At 52.6% G+C, this 22,216-nt stretch overlaps 1 protein-coding gene across 2 annotated transcripts in view; it reads left to right on the top strand.

Annotated features, from left to right (window-relative positions):
• SNX29 (sorting nexin 29) overlaps positions 1-22,216 on the top strand; it is a 478,886-nt gene that overhangs the window by 168,818 nt on the left and 287,852 nt on the right. The window lies entirely within an intron of this gene.

The following is a 22,216-nucleotide window of genomic DNA, read 5'->3' as shown; positions in this document are numbered from 1 at the left end:
TACTCCATGTCTAATATGGAAGAGAAATAAAAGGAAAGTAAGTTATAATGAAAAATAGATTCCAGTCTATATTGGCTGGGTTCAGCTATGCTAAGAAATCACAGCGAATGGAGTGCTTGTGCCTGCTCAAAATGCATAAGTTTGGGTTTAAAGGAGGTAAGAAGATCACAAGTCATTCTTTGTAAGAGCTACAGAAAATGAAAAGGCTGAATATAGGTAGACCCTAGAGTAAAAGCCAATGTATTCCGTGTCTGTGACATTAGATTTTGGGCTCAGATAATAAACAAGTTTCGCATCTGCATGAGTGGCTGTGGCAGCTGATCTGGGGTCTGTGGGGCTGCCTTGACCTGTCAGGACAGCTGTGGTGCTTGGCCCACTCCCTAAATGGTGCCAGCACCTTCAGTGTGATGTCAGAGTTCCCCTTCACATTTTTGGTCACCTCTAGGGGGCAGCCCTGTCCACAGTGAGAGTCCTGCTTCAGCCCTCTCCCTGGTGTTCTTAAATTTGCCAATGCCCCATCCGGATTTTGTGTTCAGAAGCCTTCTGTTCCCTGACCACACTGAATCAGCCGTTGAGCCCCGACCACGTGTCCGGCCCACCCTGGCCCTCCTCTTCCTCGTTTCCCCCTGGGTGTGAAGCTCGCGGACCTAAATTCACCTGGCCGCGTCTCATGAGCTGAATGGAGTCGTGCTCTTGTTGCTTGTCAACAGCTGGCAGGCATTCTGTGACTGTCCCCTGAGCAGACGAGTGTGGCACACACAGGGTGGGGCTGTAGTGTGGGGACAGAGGTGGGTACCTGTCAGGGCTGGAAACCGGAGGGCGTAGGAGGAGCTGCATTGAGATGTTCCCGAAACCCAGCCCGAGGTGACTGTTTCGTTCATGTGGTCCGCGTGTTGGTAAAATACTTTCTGTGTGGTGGTTAGCTTTGTTGATCAGGGATACAGCATAAAGCAGATAGTAGCTGTCAGTTGCCCAAATTGTGGGGAAGGATGTGTCAAGGGTCATCCACAAGGTCATGGGAAACACATATTATGTGCTTCATAGATGTGTTCGTGGATAAACCACGCATGAATTTTGAAAATTTCTTGCACCAAAATAAACTTACCTTTGAATGGCATTTTCCTTGAATTTTTGAAGTACCCTTGAATAGACGAAGATGTCAGCCTTTTGCCTGACGGGTCCATGTGGGCTGTTCTTTGGAGGAAGAGCAGTGTAAGGGTCTGGGACAGGTCTGGATTGGGGTCCTGCTTCCGAGGGCAGAGCCGAGGCTGCGTGAGGCACCCGGGGCACAGCTCAAGGGAGTGCACATTCTCTGGGTCACGCAGGGGCCTCTGCCGCTTCTAGAAGATTCCTGTAGAGCAGAGAGGGTAACAGTGTCTGCCTTGCACCTGTTATGCAAGAGACAGTGCATGGGCGGTGCCAGGCACAGCGAGTACCCTGCTGAAGTACTTAGTGGAAGGCAGCCCGGGTGATTATTATTGGTTTTGTGGAGGTAAATGATCCCTCCATTTTCAGGCTTCAAAGAGTCATTTTCTGGAGTTAATCTGGCCCACTGCTGCTCAGATGTAACTAACTTTCTAATAAGGAACTCTCTGGATTGAAGAGCTAAATATGTTGCTTCGACTTGACTGTGCATTTACGGTCACCTGGGGAGCTTTTACCAAACCGTTACGTCCAGGCCACCTTCCAGATCAGTTAAATCAGACTCTGAAGGTGAGACCCAGACGGCTCAGGTAATTCCAGTGGTGCGGGCCCCCTCAGCTTCCATGTGCCCAGCAGGCCGCTGCCGAGCAGGCTGGACGCCTCCCTCTGGCTGGTGGGTTGGGAGTGGGGCCTGCTCCCCTGCATTTCTCATAAGCGCCAGCTGGTGGCGATGTTGTGGTTCCTGGACCATGCTCCCAGTAGCCAGGGCATGGAGGGAATGCTGGTAAGGATCTGTAGGCCTCACTCATGTCCGTTTCCGGAAGGTGAAGTTGCTTGGGGTAGTTAGGTTGGAACCACGTTTGGAGTTCAGTTTCTATTTGTTGATTTCTTTGAGATAATAGTAATAATAATAAAAAAAAAACACTGTGACACCCTGCAAGTATTAGTACTGTTTTTAAAAAGTTTATTTTTATTTGTTTGAAAGGTAACCTGTGTATGTTAGAGAGAGAGAAACAGACAGACAGAGAGAGGGAACTCTTCCATTCTCCCAAATGCCTGCAACAGCCGTGCCTGGACCAGGCCTAGCTAGGAGCCAGAACTCCTTCGGAATTTCCCATGTGTGTAGCAGGGACTGAAGCACCTAAGCCGTCACCTGCTGTCTCCTAGGCATGCTAGCGGGAAGCTGGATTGGATGGTGAGACAAGACTGGATCCCAGGCACCCCCGTATGGCCTGCAGGCTTCCCAAGGACCACAGTATCCACCTCAAGAATTAGTGATTTTTTAAAAGATTTATTTATTTGAAAGACACACACACACACACACAGAGAATATAATCGCTAGTTCTTCCATCCCCTGGTTCCCTCCTCAGTGCCCAGAATAGCTGGTGCTGGGCCAGGCTGAAGCCAGGAGCCAGGAACTCTGTTTCGAGTTTCCCATGTAGGTGGTAGGAGCTCAAGTACTTGAGCCATCACCTGCTGCTTCCTAGGCACATTAACAGAGAGCTGAACAGGAAGCAGAGCATTTGAGACTCTAACTAGCACTCTGATGTGGGAGGTGGGTATCCCAAGTGGCTACTTAACCAGCTGGGCCACAGCACGCTCCCTGAAATAGTACTATTAACACTTGCCATTTTTGCCTTAGATTTTATTTTTGAGTAAGTGATAAATAATATGTGAACTAATACTGTGGTTTGAATGTCTGCCTCTCCAAAACTCTTGTTGAAATTTAGCTGCCATTTTCACGGTAGTAGGAGGTAGGGCCTTTGGGAGGTCATGGGCCTGTGAGGGCTGTGCCCTCGGGTGTGGGATCAATGCCATTCTCCACGGGCAGGTGCAGCCCCTTTTGTCCTTCTGCCTGTGGCCCTGTGGCCGAAGGCCCTGTCTAGATGCCAGCCCTTTGCAGGGAGCTTCCCGGCCTCCAGGGCTGGGAGGAGATACATTTCTGTTCACTGTATAGTTCAGCCTCAGAGGGCCTGCTGTGGCAGCGGCAGGGGAACGGAGACTTGCGATGGCTTTGATGAGCCACGTGTGAGCTCCCAACGTGTGCCCGTGTGCTGCACAGTTGCTGTCTCGCATTAAACCTTCAGACTGAGTCTGGCGCAGTGAGGCTTCTGCTGGAGCTCTGCCGTGTGCAGCCATCTTGGGAATTCTTGAGGAGCTCTCATGCCTGTGCTTGCAAACCATTCCAGTTAAGTGGCAAAAGCAGTGTAACGGCCGGCGCTGGGCGCAGCAGGTTAGCGCCCTCGCCTGAGGCGCCGACATCCCATATGCGGCCGGTTCGAGACCCGGCTGCTCCACTTCTGATCCAGCTCTCTGCAGTGGCCTGGGAAAGCAGTGGCAGGTGGCCCTAGTCCCTGGACCCCTGCACCCATGTGGGAGACCCGGAGGTTCCTGGCTTCGGGTTGGCACAGCTCCAGCAGTTGCGGCCAATTAGGGAGTGAACCAGTGATGGAAGACCTCTCTCTTTCTCTCTCTCTGTGTAACTCTGACTTTCAAATAAATAAATTAAAAAAAAGGCATTGTAACAGCCCCAAATGGAAAAAGACTCCCAAGTCCCAACTTTTAGTCCATTGATCTGATTTTTGTGTAGTTTATACATATAATTAATTTATATATACTATTAATATTATTAGTTTATACACAGTTTTATATTAGTTTATACATATAATATTTCATTTGTTATGTTTCCTTGTGTTTATAGATAGATTTAAGATGATATTCAATTAGAGTTTTTCCCTCCTGCATTTAACAGTGGTCTACAAACATGCAGTCCTTCAATTTAGGAAGACCAGAAAAGCTTAAAGAAAGAAGAAAGTCACCTGCAGACAGTTAGTCTCAGTAGTTCATTGTTTCTGGGGCATTTTGCTCTGGTGGATTTTGTGTGTAGGTTCCAGTGATTCAGTGGACAGTGACGTGCACGCGTCCTCAGGGTGCACTGTTTACCGCCTCAGCAGCACTCTCCTGGCCACGTGGACTTCTCTATTTGGACATGTCTTTGTTTCTCACGTCACTTCTGTTTTTTGCCCGATTTCCACCTTTTTAAGCATAGTATCTCATGAACATACATTTTAAAATGATGTTTTGTTGATTTGTCAGGATAATGTCCTGCGCCCTGATTTCTGGAGGCAGAGGTAGAAGGTCACCATGTTTGTAAGGGCCTTGATCCGTGTTGCTGAAATCCTCTCCACAGGTTTCCCTCTGTGCTCTGTGGCAGCCAGTATGCAGAGTGTGACTCATTATGTGCACCCCCCCACGCCTATTTTTTTTTTTTTTTTTCCTTAATTTGAGAGGCAGAGCCTGAGAGTGAGCTGGCTCCCACCTGCTGGGTCCCTCCCCAGATCCTGCAGTGACTGGTCAGAGCTGGACTGTTCTGAAGCCAGGAGCCAGGAACTTGATTCAGGTGTCCCCCATGGGCGGTAGGGACCCATTTCCCTGAGCCGTCGTCCCTGCCTCCGAGAGTCTGCGGCGTTAGGAGGCCAGAGTCAGGAGCTGGGGCCAGGAGGTGGATCCAGGCCTGGCCACGTGAGAAGCGGCCGTTATGATGGACATTTTAACTGCTGGGCCCACAGCCCATGTGGCAGCTTCCATCCGAGTTAGCATCGAGGCTGCTTCCAGTCTCTCTGAGACTGTGACTGAAGGCTGCAGTGAGTACAGAGGATTATCAAAAAGTGCAGGGGAGTGCATATTATGAAAAACTACATGGATTCCAGAATTTTTTTTTTTTTGCTTCAAAATGAACTTGTGTTTAATTCACTTTTCCATACACTTTTTGAAGTGCCCTGGTATCCTCCTGTCTAGCTCTTCTCCTTCTGTCCGTTACCATCCATAGTGTTTATTCCCGGCGTGGACTCCCAGGGCAAGGGGTGTGACTGTTTCCGTGGCACAAGCTACGCATTGTTCTTGAGTCTGGGGAGGCAGCGGAACCCTCACTCAGCATTTCTCGGCTCCTTGGCTTGGAAAGCATCCTTGGCGTGAATGATTTCCCAGACTCTGTTTCCTTTGGGTATAGAAATGTGAGAGGCTGGAGTAGCGAAAAGCCAAGGCACTAGTGTCTAGACTGGAAATTATGGACGCTCCTTCCTCAACATTATAGACAATGGAGAGCCATAGCACTTCCTTCAGGGCCCTCTGAGAGCCTAGGACCAGTGCTGATCCTGAGCGCTCCCAGGTGTTTTCTCAAGGAAAATGGCAGCAGCGTGAGGGGAGGGAACAGGAGCTCTGTAACCCTCTCCCGAATCCATCACACGCAAGCGAGACAGCCGTGTGCTTGCTTATTTTCTCTAGCGCTGCTAGAATCCAATAAAAGACTCGGGCTTTGTAGCCGAGCCGGAATTTTTAGGGCGCAGGCGGCAAGGTATATTTGCATGAACATCTGCACACTGAAGCACGTGCTCACACGGAATGGGGACACGGCAGAGCCGTTAGTGCCGCACACAGATGTTCCTGCAAAATCTGCTCCGGTGGTTCATCAAGAAGCAAGAAACATGCAGCTGTTCGGGGAAAAGGGAGAAGGTTTTTGTCTGAACCGTTACCGTAGCCATCGCTTCTCCCCGGCCAACCACAGGAGCAGGAGGAGATATAAAATTACCGAAACCAATAAATATGATAGAACTCTCATTACAAGGTTATGGTCACGACCCTCTGGGGAGGGAAATGTGTTTACCATTCATTAACGCTCCATTTGCTGTCTTTTCTAATGAGAAGTCAGTCGGTAGAGGGGTGAATACAAATAACAGAGGGGCTTTGAGGCTTAGCGACAGAGCCCGGGAGAGGTGAGTAGTGGGGCTGTGGCTGAGAGCAGTGCTTGTGTTTCAGTCTCTTCCTATCAGCGGTTGGAGTGGAGCAGCCAGCCCCAGCCGGTCTGGCTCCACTGAAGCCTCTGGCTTCTCCTTTTTCGCCTTGGAACGGGCAGAATTCGCGATCTGGTTATTCATAGAAAACAATCTCTCCGCTCTTGCCTCTTCGATGCACTGCAGAAGGTGGCAGCTTCCATGTCACTGAACATGAAGCCTGGGTCTTAAATAGAGCCAGCGTGTGAATGCCCTGCAGGCGGTGACAGTGGCGACGCGACATCACTGCCAAGCAACTTCTTGTTATTTTGGAGCCGGGGAGGGGAGCGGCAGGAAGCTCGGCGGGGGGAGGTATTCTCACAGCCAGAGCGGAGCCGCGGCGGCGCGGTTGTAGGAGAGACAACTGTCAAGTCTGACTCTGGGAGTTGGTGGAGTTTATTCGTTCACGGAGCAAGGGGAAGTGCACCGAGCGCGCACCGGTGCCAAGTGCAGACAATGCAAAGACGTGCGAGACTCCTTCCTGCCGCCACGCAGCCATCACAACAAATGCTAGATTTTAGGCAGAAGAACCTTGTTTTCCAAATGCCGCCTTTCCTGGGAAGCTTCAAATGTGCCTCACTGAGAGCTGAGGAGTGCAGGTTGAAGGGGACAGTTGGGAGGTCCTAAAATGCCACCTGCTGAGCTCCAGCACCTGCCACTCCCCCCCCACCCCCACCTTGTGACCTGGGCCAGAGGCCATTGAGAATGACAGAGCATTGTGGAGCAGCTGTGCCCCTGGGTGCTGTTCTCTCGTTTGTAGTCATGGGGAGTAGGGCGTTGGTGCAGCTGGCTGGGGCCCACAGGTTCCCATCACGTCCGCCCTGTGTGTCGTGTTTGCTGGCGAGCAAAGTTCACTCCGTCTTGCTAGGCACTGTGCTTGTCCCCCTCCGCTCGTTCATCCTTGACCTTTCCCCGTGCAGTCTCCCCACTTCCCCGTGTTGTGCTCTCTTTTCCTTTCTCCTGTGGCATTTCTCATAGGCTCTGGTGTTCCTCACTACACTGCCGACTCTCTCGCTCCTGCTGCTCGCTCTCTCTCTCTCTCTCTCTCTCTCTCTCTCTCGTGTGGTCAGCCACGTAAGGGCGCATGGTGAGGATTAGGTGAGACACTCCAGGCAGAAGGAGAAAGATGATACCTACGGAAAGCTGCAGGGAGCGCCCATGGCTGTAGCTCAGCGTCCTGGAGCCCATGGTGCATTTGGAGTCAGAGAGGTGACCTGGGAACAGATTCCACAGGTCCCTGCAAGGAGTTTGGCCTGGGTTCTGTGGCTAGCGGGGGAGCTAATAGAGGCCTTTAAGCACGGTGAGTCCCTAATCAGATCTGCTGTGTGGACAGCGTTACAGAGGCAGAGCGAGGCGGGCCAGTCTTGGAGGAGAGCCAGGCTGGAGGTTCTATGAAGCAAGAGGTGCCGGCAGTCAGCTCTCAAGCAGAGTGGATGTTTCTGGAGGGACGCAGGGTGGCATCAGGCTGTTTGATCCTTGGATTCAAGTCTGTCTTCCCAGGGGTCTTGGTTACCTGGGGTTAAGGGACAGACCAGCACATGTGCATGGACTGTTTACATCATTTCTCAGAGAGGAGGATCAGGTCCTGGGTGACATCCGTGGTTTCCCTGAGGGTGTTTCTTCCCTCGCCACGCCTGTGCATCCTTTGTTAACCGAGCCGTCCGGCGGCACTTTTGCAGGGTGAGTCAGCATCACCATTTTACGCACTGGGGCCCCGTGACGGGTTGCTGCAGCAAGGACTGGCGACTCATGAGCTAATATTGGCCCCGTGATCACATCTTGAGACAGCACGAGTGAGCTGTGCCCCTTTGTGATTGCCTTGGTCACAGTGTGGGAGGCCCTGAGCATGGGGCTGGGGCGGGGGGGAGGTTATCCCTGAGTCACGGCAGGGCTCCAGCCTGTGATTTGGGGCTGGTTTGTTCTGGCTCCTTGATGGGAGGTTGAGGTTGCTCAGCTGCGCAGGAGATGCGGTCACATAACAGATGGAGGTATTCGGGTGTAGTGTGACGCTGGGTACGTGTGGCTTCCTCCCAAGTTCACTGCTAATGGGGATATGACCTTGGCTTTCAGAGGATCTGAACCAGGCCAAGATGCCTTTTTATCCTCTGTGCTATATAGCCACAGAGTAAAACTTTTAGTCTTTGCTTTTGCTTCTCGTTTGCCTTTGACCTGTGTGGTTTCTGCTGCCTGCACTCCACACCCAGAACCTTGCTTGGCTGTTCTTTTCCATAGTCTGTGAAGAAGGGGCCCCTCTGTCTGAGGCAGCTGCTGCTCTTGCCCCGGGGTGGTTGTGAATGTCCTCACCATGCCTTGTCTTGTACGTTTCTTTGTGTTCGTTTTGAGCGTATACCTCCTTCCACTCCTGAGTGTCGCTTCTGCGAGAGCTGTGCCGGGCCTGCTTGGCCTTGCTGTGTCCCTAGTGCCCACCGCACTGTACACCAGCTGCTTGGCCAGTGTTTGCTGAACGAATGAGTGCTTGTGCATCTCAGTTCCCTTTGCAGTGTAAGCGAGGCCTGCAAGCTTGGAGCTCCTCCCTCTTACGGGGAAAAGTGCCAGTAAGAGGAGTTTTCCTTGCTTTTTCCTTTCTTTGACCTGTCTGCCTCCCACCTTCTCTCTCTCCTCCTCGTGTCCACAGGGCCAATTCAGGCTCTCAGATGCACCTGTGCGGGGGTGGTTATTATTCACAGAAAGCATGAACTGTAGACAACTGGGTGGTAGAATCTTTGGTTCCTGTGGTGTTCTCCTGGTGAAAGGTGGTCTGAGCCTCTGTTGGAATGTTCACCTCCTGCATCCCTACCCGGTCACTGGCTTACACCTCGGGAACACGGGACATCTTCAGATGGTCACTTGGAGGTTTTGCCTCCAGTGGGTGTGATGAGATGGTGAGATGTTGTGGGAAGCTCCCTCGGCTTTGGGATGTCCTGCCCTTGGCTAATAGCTAATGACCTTGAGTGCCTCTCTTTCTCTGAACCTCCTGTTGCTGTCCCATTCTGCCTGTGACCCGCCATCTCCATGCCACTGTGTGTGTGGGGTGGTGGTAGTGGAGTTGTCTCAGCTCTTCCCGTGTGTCCTGCACAGAGACAGATCTGTTGGAGCAGTGACTTCTTCGGTGCCCAAGTCAGGCTAGGAGATGGGTACAGCGCAAACTCCCCAGAGCCCTGGAGCAGAAGGCGCCTGGTGATTACAGAGTACATTTTATTTTATTTTATAGAAAACTTTTATTAATATAAATTTTGTAAGTACAACTTTTTTTTTTTTTTTTTTTTTGACAGGCAGAGTGGACAGTGAGAGAGAGAGACAGAGAGAAAGGTCTTCCTTTTGCCATTGGTTCACCCTCCAATGGCCGCCGCGGCCGGCGCGCTGCGGCCGGCGCACCGCGCTGATCCGATGGCAGGAGCCAGGAGCCAGGTGCTTTTCCTGGTCTCCCATGGGGTGCAGGGCCCAAGCACCTGGGCCATCCTCCACTGCACTCCCTGGCCACAGCAGAGGGCTGGCCTGGAAGAGGGGCAACCGGGACAGAATCCGGCGCCCCGACCGGGACTAGAACCCGGTGTGCCGGCGCCGCTAGGCGGAGGATTAGCCTAGTGAGCCGCGGCGCCGGCCTTAAGTACAACTTTTGAATTATAGCGCTTCTTCCTCCCATACCTGACCTCCCACCCTGAGACCATCCCACCTCCTACTCCCTCTCTTATCCCATTCTTCATTAAGATTCACTTTTTTAAAAGATTTATTTTATTTATTTGAAAGACAGAGACAGAGAGAGGTCTTCCATCCACTGGTTCACTCCCTAGATGGCCACAACAGCTGGAGCTGCGCCAATCCGAAGCCAGGAGCCAGGAGCTTCTTCCGGGTCTCCCATGCAGGTGCAGGGGCCCAAGGACTTGGGCCATTCTCCACTGCCTTCCCAGGAGCATTAGCAGGGAGCTGGATTGGAAGAGGAGCAGCTGGGACTCGAACCAGGTGGTAGTGCAACCTGCTGCACCACAACACGGGCCCTAGGTCTCATTCTCAGCCTCCCCTCTCTGGTTCTTGCCAGTCTCATGCCACAGTACCATTGGCTGTGCTGCGTGGTGCAGCCGTCTGGCCCCTGGGCTGGTTTCTCCACCTGTTCCTGTCCCTGGCACTTCCTCTGTATGCGTATGGGAAACTTTCCAGTGCAGCTTTTTCAGAAAGTTTATGTAGCAAGGCGCTGTGACAGGGAGACAAACTGTGGGGCTTTAAACTGAAGAGCAGCAGAAGGCGATTTGTCTGCGGCGTTCCGCTCTGTTCCGCTACCTTCTCCGCATTTGAATTATGGGTATGATTTCCTTCTGCTTTGAAGGTTAAACTGCTAGGAGGTGTTTTCCCGGGGAATGTGAGATTACAGCATTAAGAACAATTAGATGTAAAGTCTTTTTTTAACTTTATAGCTTCTGACACACAAATAATTGGAAGTTTGGTCTCCTCTGTTTCCTTCATTCTTCGTTTGCCGAAAGGAATGAATTCCCAAAGCGCTGGAACTCAGCATATTTTGGGAGAATGACACAGTAGGCCTTCTGTAACTGCCCAGAGAGGGAGGAAAGGCCTTCCCCTGTGCCCTCTGGGACCCCTGAGAGGGGAGCTGTCCCCTGTCTTCTCTCCTCTGTGATCCAGAGGGGAGCTGTCCCCTGTGCCCTCTGAGACCCCTGAGAGGGATGCTGTCCCCTGTCCTCTGTGATCCAGAGGGGAGCTGTCCCCTGTCCCCTGTCTTCTGTCCTCTGTGATCGAGAGGGGAGCTGTCCCCTGTGCCCACCGAGACCCCTGAGAGGGGAGCTGTCCCCTGTGCCCACCGAGACCCCTGAGAGGGATGCTGTCCCTTGTCCTCTGTGATCCAGAGGGACGCTGTCCCCTGTGCCCTCTGAGACCCCTGAGAGGGGAGCTGTCCCCTGTCCCCTGTCCTCTGTGATCCAGAGGGATGCTGTCCCCTGTGCCCTCCGAGACGCTGGAGAGGGATGCTGTCCCCTGTCCTCTGTGATCCAGAGGGAGCTGTCCCCTGTCCCCTGTCTTCTGTCCTCTGTGATCCAGAGGGGAGCTGTCCCCTGTGCCCTCTGAGACCCCTGAGAGGGACGCTGTCCCCTGTGCCCTCTGAGACCCCTGAGAGGGACGCTGTCCCCTGTGCCCTCTGAGACCCCTGAGAGGGGAGCTGTCCCTTGTCCTCTGTGATCCAGAGGGGAGCTCTCCCCTCTCCCCTCCAAGACCCCTGAGATGGGGAGCTGGCTGCTCTTCTGTAGCTCCTGGCAAACTACTACAGCATTTCCACGGACAGGATTACACTTGATCCTTGAAACGTGGTTGGGAAGCCGATTTCATTTTTTTGCATTTTCAGCTGAAAACACAGATACTCAGGGTTCCTGTCTTGCCCAAGTTCCTGTGTGTTAGTGAGTGAAGAATCCGGGGTTGAGCGTGTGTCTCTGGCCCCAGATTCCTCGCTGTAAGGGCTTTCGTGACGCCCTGTCCCCTGCACGGTGAGGTTGGTGTGTCGTGGTGGGCCCTTCTCTGCAAGCCTTTTTCCCCCGGGGCTATGTGTGGGTTTTTGCCCAAGGGCCGGCTTCTCTACATCCTTTGAGAGCCAGCTGCAGCATCACCACCTGTGAAGCCTCCAGAATCCCCCCGGAGCTTCACCCCCACGGTGTTACCCATCCTGTCACATCGCACTGTCTGGGTGAACTGAGAGTTCTTGGATGCAAGCCACAGCAACCCACGCCAGCTGACCACGTGTGCCACAGAGGGGACCACTGACGGTGCCACTGGGCACCTGGAGGGTGTGCTCAAACACTCTCGCGTCTCTGTGGTCTGTCTCCTGGCAGGTGTGTGAGTGCCCTGCAGACTGGTCCTCTGAGCTCCTCCGTAATGCTGTGGGGACCGAGAGGACAGCGTGGCCCAGTGGACAGACGTGCAGTGTGCAGTGGGGAGTGAGAGTGGCCTGGATGAGTCTTGTGTCCTCACCAGTGCTGTGTGTGTGACCCTGGGTGTCCCTGCCCGGGCCTCCTCCCATGGAAGTGCTGAGGTGGAGCCCTCACACTGCTCAGTCTTTAACTGTCGGGCTCTTTTCCCCGGCGCTGCCTAGGAAGTCGTTGTTGGTCTCAGCTCAGAGTCCTCTTGGCTCGTGGGATCGAGTTGCTTCTTGAGTCAAGGCTGTGGTGGAAAATGTGATTTGCAGCCTACCTGCCTGTTGGTGAAAGACCAGCCCTTGGGTGAGGGGAACTCTTGAGCTGAGGTGGGTAGGTATTGGTAGAAAGCACGTCTTGTTGGTGAGCTTAGTGGTTATCCTGCAGGAAGGCTCCCTGCGACCCCTGCTGAGGACGCCGGCTGTCAAAGGGCTTTTTTTGGCTCTGAAAGTGGCTGACGTATCTACAGGTGTGGGACGGCCCCCAGCAATCTCTCTGCCTAATCCCCATTCCAGGCACAGCCTGGAGCACGTTACTACGATCTGTCTGTACTCTCTCCCCTGCTGGTGTTCCAGAGTGATGGCTTGGTGAGCTGTGTGTTCGGCTGCCTCTCTGAACAGGTGATTCCTGGTAATCAGAGATCACAATGCTGAGCAAAGATATGGGAGGATTTGGACAAGTCTGTCCATTTCATTTGGCAGGCAATGGTTTCAGACGTCTTGGGCTAAACTTTTCTTCTTAGAGGTATTGCTAGAATTTGACCAGAAATATTGAAAGACAGAGCCTTGCCTTGCCTCACCAGCAGGAGGAGAATTGATGCCTCCCGAGTACTGGGCTCAGGGCCCTGAGGAGCCCCTGAGGGAGGGATGCCAAGTGCAAGGTCATTGCCTGCACTTCCTTCACCCCAGGCCCATGCAGACATTATTAATCAATCACTGCACTCTTGGAGATAGCCCCAGAATCGCAGAATCAATCAGAGCTGGTTCTCCAGCAATAATCTATCCTTTACCTTACCTGTCTCTGTGAGCTCTAAGCAAGTCTCTTCCCAGAGAGGGCAGACTCGTCCAACACCCTGAACAAGTGCCTCTGAGGCACAGTGGGAATGATGGGCCCTGCACAGCCATCAGGAGAGCCGTGACTCTGATGAGTGGGCACGTGGTAGTGAAGCCAGGGGGACGTGGGCTGGGTGGCCGTGGCTTGCCCGTGGCTTGCTGTGGCTTGCCTCAGCTTCAGTCCTATAGGGCCCAAGAGCTGTCTGTACTGTACTTTGTTCCTGTATTTATGCTGCAGGCAGCCATTGTAAGGATCAATGTTAGGCTTATTTCAAAGTTAAGTAGGCAAGGAGACCACACACACACACACACACAAAGAGAGAGAGCTTTCTTCCACTGGTTCAATCTCAAATCTCAATCTTTCCTCCTTTCCTTTTTTTAAAGCTTTATATTATTTATTTGAAAGGTAAAGTTACAGAGAGAGAGAGAGAGAGAGAGAGAGAGAGAGAGAGAGAGAGAGAGAGGAGAGGTAGAGCAAGAAGTCCTCTATCTACTGGTTCACTCCCCAAATGGTCACAACAGCTAGGACTGGGCCAGGCCAAATCCTGGGGCTAGGAGCTTCTTCTGGGTCTCCCATGTGGGTGCAGGGGCCCAAGCACTTGGGCCATCCTCCACTGCTTTCCCAGACACATCATTAGCAGGGATCTGGGTTGGAAATGGAGCAGCTGGGGCTTGAACCGGCACCAATATCTGATGTGTATGCTTCTGGCAGCTGCTTAACTGGCTACGCTGCAGCGCCAGCCCCCAAATCTCAATCCTAATAGCTGGGACTGTGTTGAGCCAAATTCTATCTGGCTCTCCATTGTGGGTGCTGGAAATCCAGGCACTTGGGCCATCCTCTTGTGCTTCCTGAGTGCTTTAGCAGGACGTTGGGTCAGAAGCAGAGCTGCGACTCAGCCTCAGGCAATCAGTATGGGCTGTGAGCGCTCCAGCTGGTATCTGAACTTGCTGCACCACAGCTCCCCCCGCCCCCTGCGTTGTTTGCTTGTTTTTAATGATTGATTTATTTATTTGAAAGGCAGAGTTACAGAGAGGCAAAGACAGAGGCAGAGGCATAGACAGAGATATCTTCCATCTACTGGTTCACCCCCGAGATGGCCACAACGGCTGGAGCTGAGCCGATCCAAAGCCAGGAGCCAGGAGCTTCTTCTGGGTCTCCCACGTGGGTGCAGGGGCCCAAGGATTTGGGCCATCTTGTACTGCTTTCCCAGGCCGTAGCAGAGAGCTGGATCAGAAGTGGAGCAGCCGGAACTTGAACCGGTGACCATATGGGATGCCGGCACCACAGTTGGTGGCTTTACCTGCTGTGCCACAGCACCGGCTCCTTGTTGGGTTTTAATACCAAGAAGCTGTTGGGCGGCTGGAGAGCGCTTGGCAGTCGTTTCGGTTTGTGCTTCGTGCCGGCAGCCTCTCGGTCTGCACCCTTGCTTTCATGGCGGAGGAGCACTGTGCGCTGCTGACCCTCGTTGAAAGATCGCAGCAGCAAAAGGGCCTTGAATAAAGCATTTAAAAATAACTTGGTGCTGTCATATGATTCAGTTCTCACGAAATGTCCAGAGCAGGCAGATTGAGAGAGACAGAAAGCAGATTAGTGGTTGTCAGGATCTGAGAGTGGTGAAAACGTTTTAAAATTAGTGATGATGGCTGTGTAGCCTTCTGAGTGTGCTGAAAACCGCTGGATTGTGTACGTTAAAAGGACGAATTGGGAATTATATCTCAAGATATGTGGGGGAAAAGGACGTGGGACTTTTGGCCAACGCGAGAAATGTTCCTAACAACTGCCGCTTGTTAGCACTTAGAGCCGCTTCATGGCCGGGTGCTCGTGCCGCCGCCCCTCCCTGATGGCCTCGTGGCATCTGTCTGGGCTGCGGGAGCCGCCTCTTCCGGGCCTGAAGAGAGAGTCCTGATTGCTTTGTTTCTCACTCTGTGCGGGGGCTGTTAGTGTGTGTGTGTGTGTGTGTGTGTGACTTTGAAATAGGCAGACGGTCTCTTGCTGTCGTGTTGTCACTGATCAGAGAACACGCCCAATTAGCACTGTGATGGAGACACAGTGACGTCCAACTCGTCTTTCATTTTTCTAACACTTTGCCTCCTGCCTCACAGAGCTGATGGAACACAGAATGAAGAGGTAACATGTGGCGCTATGGTGAAGCTATGGCTTGCAAGGCCGGCATCCCATATCGGAGCGTCGGTTAGAGTTCTGGTTATTGCACTTCCTATCCAGCAGTGGCAGATGGTGCAGGTGCTTGGACCCCTGCCACCCACATTGGAAATCCAGGTGGGGTTCCTGGCTCCTGACTTCATCCTCGCCCAACGCTGGCTGGCTGTTGTAGCCTTCTCTGGGGGAATGGACCAGTAGATGGAAGATCTCTTTATGCACATCTCCTAAAGAGGAGATCTGCCTTTCTAATAAATACATCTTTAAAAAATAAAAGGAAAACATAAAATGATGTGTGAATTCCTATGAACTTTATTGGGTCTGTCACGTCATCCCATGAGGTTGATATTTCTGACCCCAGTGGGAGGAAGCCACCTTGGCCTCCTCTCTGACCTTCAGATGGGCAGGGATGCCACGTAGGCTGTGTGTTCATCTCAGATTACTATCTGCCTTAATCTGTGCCCCAGGGGGCACAGCCTGATGGATGGCACCAGTGGGCTTTCCCTCTTCCCCCCGACTTCGATTGACTTTGGCCTGCTGGGTCAGTGGAAGTCCCCTGCCAGCCGCTAGTTGGCGATGACCATGTTCCTGTACTGCAGACGACAGCTCCTCTTGGCAGCTGCTGGATTTACCTCCCTGTCATGCTGGGTCCAGCAGTCACTGCCTGCCTTACATCTTCAGGCCTGGTGGGATGTGGGGCTGGAGACAGCACATCACCAGCCCCCTGTGAACAATCTCTGTATTCAGCCCTACCAGCACTCGCTTTGTGTCATCTGTTTTCTGCTGGGCTGTGACTGAAGCTCCAGACTTGAGCCAGCCTCAAGTGCACCTGAATGTCCCCTTTCTCCAGACCTTGGCACGGGCGACTGCTTCTCCGGACCCTGGTGCAGCAGGGGTGTGACCGCCTCAGAGGGGCCTTTCCTGTTCACACGCCCATCACTGTATCCTAGTGTCTTGCTTTGTGTATAGCACTTTGACCCTTGGAAATGGTCTTGTGTTTCCTTGACTGGCTGGGCTTCTCTAGGGCATCTCTGCCCTCCCAAACAGACCAGGGGTTGGCAAACATTTTTGGTTAAGAGCCAGAGTCCACATTCTCGGCTTTGCAGACCATGTGGTCTGTGTTGGGACTACTGAAGCCCACTGTTATAGGAAGAAAGGCAGACAGGGCATGATGAGGGCAAGTCTGTGTTCCACTGCACCTGGGACAGAGCCTGGCAGAGCAGGCATTGGTAGAGGGTAATCACAGCTCAGTAGAAGCTGCCAGGCAAAATATGTGGCAGGCTGGATCTGGCTTGTGGGCTTGTCTTGTTCTCTTGGGGCCCAGCATTTTGAACTGGACCACACGGAAGTGTGCAGGCATGTTCCCTCAGTGTGCACACTTGCGGTGTCTGCTGTGAGTTGTCTGCTACGCACTGGGCAGTGGTAACAGTGGTGAAGTAAAATAAAGTCCTTGCCCCGAGGCCTGGCGGGGAGACAGGTGTGTGCTGCATACGTATTTGTGGATTCTGATGGTAGATGGTGTGTGTCTCCACTTGCCATTGCTGTTAACAAGACCCCTGGAAGTGGCTACTTTACAGTTACAGAGCTGAAAAGTCCAAGACGAGTGTTTCTGTCTATTTGGATCCTAGTGAGGGTCTGGTGTCGAGGAGGTCACCATGGCGGGAGCATGTGTGGAAGGGATCAGACAGCCCGGAGGGGTCAGGGGTCGGCTGGCTCTTTCCTGACAACCTGCTCGCTCCAGGACACCCGCACTGACCCCTGCCGAGGGTGGGACCCCAGTCACCTCCCACTAGGCCGCCTCTCAGTCCTGCCACACTGAAGGGCAGGCTTTCAATGCAGGAACCATGGTGGACACACTGCGTGCAAACCGCAGCGGATGGGCGTGGCCCTGTGAGGCCTTGCAGGGTGGGCCGCCGCCCCCAGTGGCACCCTTGAGTGGTGTCCTGCCGGAAGATCAGGAGCTCGACGGATGGGTCAGGTGAGGTTGCAGGCTGAGAGGTGGGGATGAACAAGGGGCGTTAGGTCTGGTGTGACTAGAGTGGAAACGTGCTGTGCAGGGGGGTAAGGTATGATAGGCTGCTGAGGCCTCTGGGAGTTTGGACAGCAGGATGTCCAGGTGACTGAGATTTCTGGTTAATAGGATCCTAGTTTCGTCAGTTTAAGAAAACGCAAGCAATAGTGAGTTGTTAGGCAATGAGGTTTTATCAGACGTACTGGGGGCTCCTTGACTGAGAAGCGTGAGGTTTGTAGAAGTGTAGCCACCACATTTTTCCTTCCGGCCTGGTGTTACAACTTCGAAAAGATTCAGTACTGTTTACGAGTGTGTTCCCTTTTTGGTTGGTAATATATATTTTTTTTTCAATTCTCACTTCCAAATAGGCTGGCGTTGGAAAGCTGTAGGAGCCTTCTGAGTGTTTGGCTTGTTTTGAATCATGGGGTTTTCTTATTTTGGGCAGTGAAGTGCATATGGAGTGTGTTTATTCATGCTTTTTTGACTCACTTCTCCCACGGCTGTTCTTAAATTTGCATCGCCATCATATGAATGAATCAAGAATTCGTCAGGTTCAGCCTTTTGAGGAACAGATAAGGAACACTTAGCAGAACTTCAGGAGACGCATTCACTTCCTAGTAAGTGGAAAATAGGCAGTTTCCCACAGAAGTGAGTCTAAATAGAGTGGGCCCAGGTGTCGCCATGGACTCGCTGTTGCCTGTGCTCCTGGCAAGCGCCTTTTTCTAGGTAATCGCCTGGAGCACAGGGAGCTTGAGTGACACAGCGTGCACACACCTGCCTCCTCTTTGCAGCGTGCTTTCCGGCCGGAAGCTGCGCATGTGTCAAGGCTCCCTGTCAAGGTGTCCAGCGAGTGAGTGCCCTGAAATGATAGCTCGTGTGACTTTTTTTTTTTTTTTGGGTGGGGAGTAGTAAGCTCACTCACGCTTAAGACTAGAGGAAGAATAACGTATTCAGGCAAAGCGGTCACTCCTTTAGTTTCTCCATGCTTAATTAAGCTCACTTTTTTTTTTTTTTTCCTGTTGTCACCAGATACTAAAAATCGACTTTGATTTCCTTCTGAAGGGGCTGTGTATCTTCTAGCACTGTGGGTGGTAGGTGTCACGCAGCTGAATGCAAACTGACTGAGGTGCAAGTGGGTTTAATGGGCTCACGTGGCACAGGTTGCTTTTTGCTTCAGATCTTGCTGGATACAGGCACCTCGCTGCTAGGCAGACTTTCTAGTGGCAGGCCCGAGATGCACTTCGACTCTGGAGTGGTCTTGTGTTTCCTTGACTGGCTGGAGCAAGCAGCTCAGGCCAACGGGCCAGGCAGAGCTTCTTGGTTCTCAGTGGTCAAACAGAAGTCTCGGGCTTGACACTCATCGATTGGCTCAGGTTGGGCCTCAGAGTATGTCCGTTCTCGAGCCAGTCCTCTCGCCAGGGAAGGTGATGGCTCAGGATCACGCACCCATCTAGAGGCAGCTGGGTGGACAGATCAGCTCCTGGTTGAGCTCAGTGGGGGAGCTGTGTTCTTGCTGAGAGCAGACGCAGTCATGCCCTGAGATGCACCACCTTCACTGTGCATCCCTCCTCCAGCTCCCAGGTGCCCAGCAGAGCGTTCCACCTGTGCTGGTGATGGTCAGGAGGGGTCCACTGAGTCTGGTTGTCCGTGCTGAGGACTGCAAGTTAGACTACACATGAGCCCTCCATGGGGTGTGCTGTGGCAATGGGCTCTGTCTCCTCATTTGCAATGCAGGATGATTTCCCTTGCTGTAAAAGTGCATTTTTAAAATTATTTCTAGAGTTAAGTTCCTTAAAAAATAAAATGATAAAATGTAAGCCATCAAATGTTTGATCTCTCAGGTTTTGTTGCTTAGGATAAGGTGTTAGAAAAGTGAATGTCAATGTAAGAAAAAAAAGTAAGAAAATATTAGCACAGGTGTCATGGAACATGGTGCAAAGTTTGGGAGTGGCCCATGAGTGACTAGGGTGCGTGCAAGCCTGGTGCAGTCCAGGTTGAGAGTTTGGGTTTATAACCAGAGACAAGAGCCACTGGCTCTGCTGTACACCCGCCGGTGACCTCAGGCCCTCACCTCCACGTGTCAGGTGAGTTGTCTGACGCACTTACCATAGTGCTCCGCACATGCCAAATGCGTAGTTGCTGTCAGCTGTCGTTATTAGTACCCGAAAAGGTTAAGCATCCCTAATCCAAAAGTCTGAAATCCACAGTGCTCTAATCCACAGTGCTTTTGTGTGTGGTACCACAGTAGAAAGACTCCCTACCTGACCTCAGGAGCTGGGTTGTGGAGAAAATGCAGGTGCACTAAAACATTCTACATACCAGGCTGTGTATACGAGGTGTCCAGGAGACAACACTGGCTGTGTGGTTAGACTTGGGTCCCAAGATGTCGCGTATGTACGTGCAAGTACTACAAAATTTGAGAGAATCCAAGGTCTGAATCCCTCTGGTTATGTCACTGAGCCATTTCCTCATTGCAGTCCATCTCCACCTACTTCCCAGGTGACCGTTCCCTGTTGGGGGGCCCAGATGGGGACAAAGTGTTAGACAGACCCAGCTCTTGGATAATTGAAAATCCTGTGTGGCCCCCCTCCCTTGGAGGCTCTCATTCATTGTTTCCTAATTGCCACCAGTAACTCCCATCTTCAGGGTTGGGAGTATCTGAGTGTGGTTGACATCAAGAGAACGTGATAGACTTTTACTGAATGAATCCAGAGAGCGTCCAACTTAATGCTGTGGGTTTAGTAAATAGAACTACTTGGTCTATTTGGGCTATTATTTATGTGTTTATTTTACAGAACAAAATAGAGGAGCGGGTGTTTAGCCGAGCAGTTAGGATGCCGTATGCTACCTCTTGGTACCTGGGTTACATGCCTGACTCTGACTCCTGGCTCCAGCTTCAGTGGCCAGGCCTGGGCTGGGCTGAAGCTGGGAGTGGGGAACTCAGTCAGGTCTCCCCTGTGGGTGGCAGGAACCCCATTCTTGAACTATCTCTGCTGCCTCTCAGGATCTTTGCTAGTAGGAAGCTGGAGTCGGGAGCGGGAGCCTGATGTTGAACCCAGTTGTTCTGGTGTGTGATGCAAGTTTCTTAACCAGTGTCTTAACTGGGAGGCTGAATATCTGTTCTGGCTTAGAAAGTGTAAGGAACCCTTGGCCAGGGTCACACAGCAAGGTGAAATGGTCTTGCAGAAAGTGGAAACCAGCCTTGCTTGATCCTGGACCTCCTGGTGTTCCTTGTACCCTGTGTTCCTGAGCTTTGGGGCCCTCCCCACCATACGTACCTAACCACAGTTGCCATCTTCCTGCTGTCACTGGACAGGTTAGCAGGTGCCCCCTGTGGGCCTGGACACTGAGCAGGCACAGGTGACTTGGCACCTGGAGAAGCTGGGGCGCCTTCTGGAGTGGGGCCCGCTTTTCATGAAGGTTTCCTCCTTGAGAGCGACTTCTGGGGCTGCTTGTCGCCCCTCATTGCCAGCCCCAGCCCCGTGGCCTTTGCTGCGGGAGCTTCTGTAATGATAGCATCTTGAGTTATTATTAGAGCATTGCGTCAGTTCCTCTCCCTGCATTCGGTAGATTGCCCTCTGGAGAGCTCGTTGAGGAGGATGAGAGAGATTCATAGAAAAACCGTGTGAATGAATTAGTTGCTTGAATGTGGGTTTCTCTTGCCTGCAGTCATCATGGGAAAGGTCTGAACACTTCCAGGAGAAAAGCTGTCCCCTGCTGAAGGGGATCCACACAACTGAAGCACGTGTCAGGGGTCGTCCCCAAACTCCCGCACAGTGCTAAGGGGTGTAGGGTTTCTTTGAGAGGATGAGACTGTGCTGAAGTGCACTACAGCAGTGGCCACACAACGCAGTACATGCACTAAACAGCCACTAAACCGCATGGGGTTAGGTGTTGCTCGCCGGGCAGCCCGGGTGGTGAAGCCTCTCCTGCACACCTGCGCTCCAGGTGTGGGCCGTTGTCCTTGCCTGCAGTCCCGGGCAGTGTCACTGAGCTCTGAGTGCTGGCGGCTGCAGCACAGTGGGAAGTAGGATCTCACTGGCCGTGGGACCTCTTCAGCTCCTTTGTGACCTGACGGGACCACCCACCATCCTTCATGCAGCCTCTCGTTGACTATGATACTGATGGGAGGGAAGCCCCTGGCCGCTCCAGGTGGGTAAGCTGTATGGTATGGGAGTTGTTAGCTCAGAGAAGCTGTGCCTGCAAGGTAGAAGCATTCAGAGTGGCCGAGGGTGGCTAGCTGTGGGTGAATACTCTGAGACAGCGTATCTGTATACGCTCTTGTAGCCTGCAGGTTCGGATCACCAGGGAGACCGCCTGGTGTGTACGCACGCCCCACAGGGCCACGTTGTGCTGTGACAGTGAAACGAGCCGGACGTACCTGTCAGGGTAGCAACTTTTATTATTACTGTTTTTAAAATAAAAAAAACATTTAGTTTATTTATTTGAAAGAGTTACAGAGAGAGGTAGAGACAGAGAGGTCTTCCATCCACTGGTTCACTTCTCAAATGAGTGCAACAGCTGAAGCTGAGCCAATCCAAAGCCAGGAGCCAGCAGCTTCCTCCAGGTCTCCCACGTGGGTGCAGGGGCCCAAGGACTTGGGCCATCTTCTGCTAGTTTCCCAGGCCACAGCAGAGAGCTGGATTGGCTGTGCTCCCCAAATGGGAGGCTGGGGTAGATGTTTGGAAGTGTTTGTTGATGCCTTTCCTAGGCGGTGGTGCTGGAGGAGAGGTAAGAGGGGAGCCCGGCCTCTCCTGTGGTGCTCACAGTGGAGATCTGTGCTCATATTTGCTCTGCTCTTTGTGTTTGGGATGAGGAGTTCTGTGTCCTGGGGGCCGCCCCATGCCCTGTAGGGTAATAGGGTAATCTCTCCGGCCTATAGACACCAGTAGCACCCTGCCCTCCCCATGTGACAACTGTGGACGTGTGGGGTTGCAGTTGCCCTGTTGCGAAGCCCAGCTCTAGATAGTGGGAGCAGCTGTGCCACATCCCCGTGGTGTAGGAAGCCTGGCAAACGCTGGCCTTGCAGGCACGGTGGCAGTGGGTCCCGGGGCGATGGCACAAGGGTGACTGACGCAGGTCCCTGTGTGCAGTCTGCACATGATATGGTACTGGGA

This window comes from Oryctolagus cuniculus, chromosome 19, assembly GCF_964237555.1.
Source record: "Oryctolagus cuniculus chromosome 19, mOryCun1.1, whole genome shotgun sequence".
NCBI classification, from domain to species: domain Eukaryota; kingdom Metazoa; phylum Chordata; class Mammalia; order Lagomorpha; family Leporidae; genus Oryctolagus; species Oryctolagus cuniculus.
Note: the sequence above shows the minus strand (reverse complement) of the source record. Positions and strands in the feature narration are given on the sequence as shown.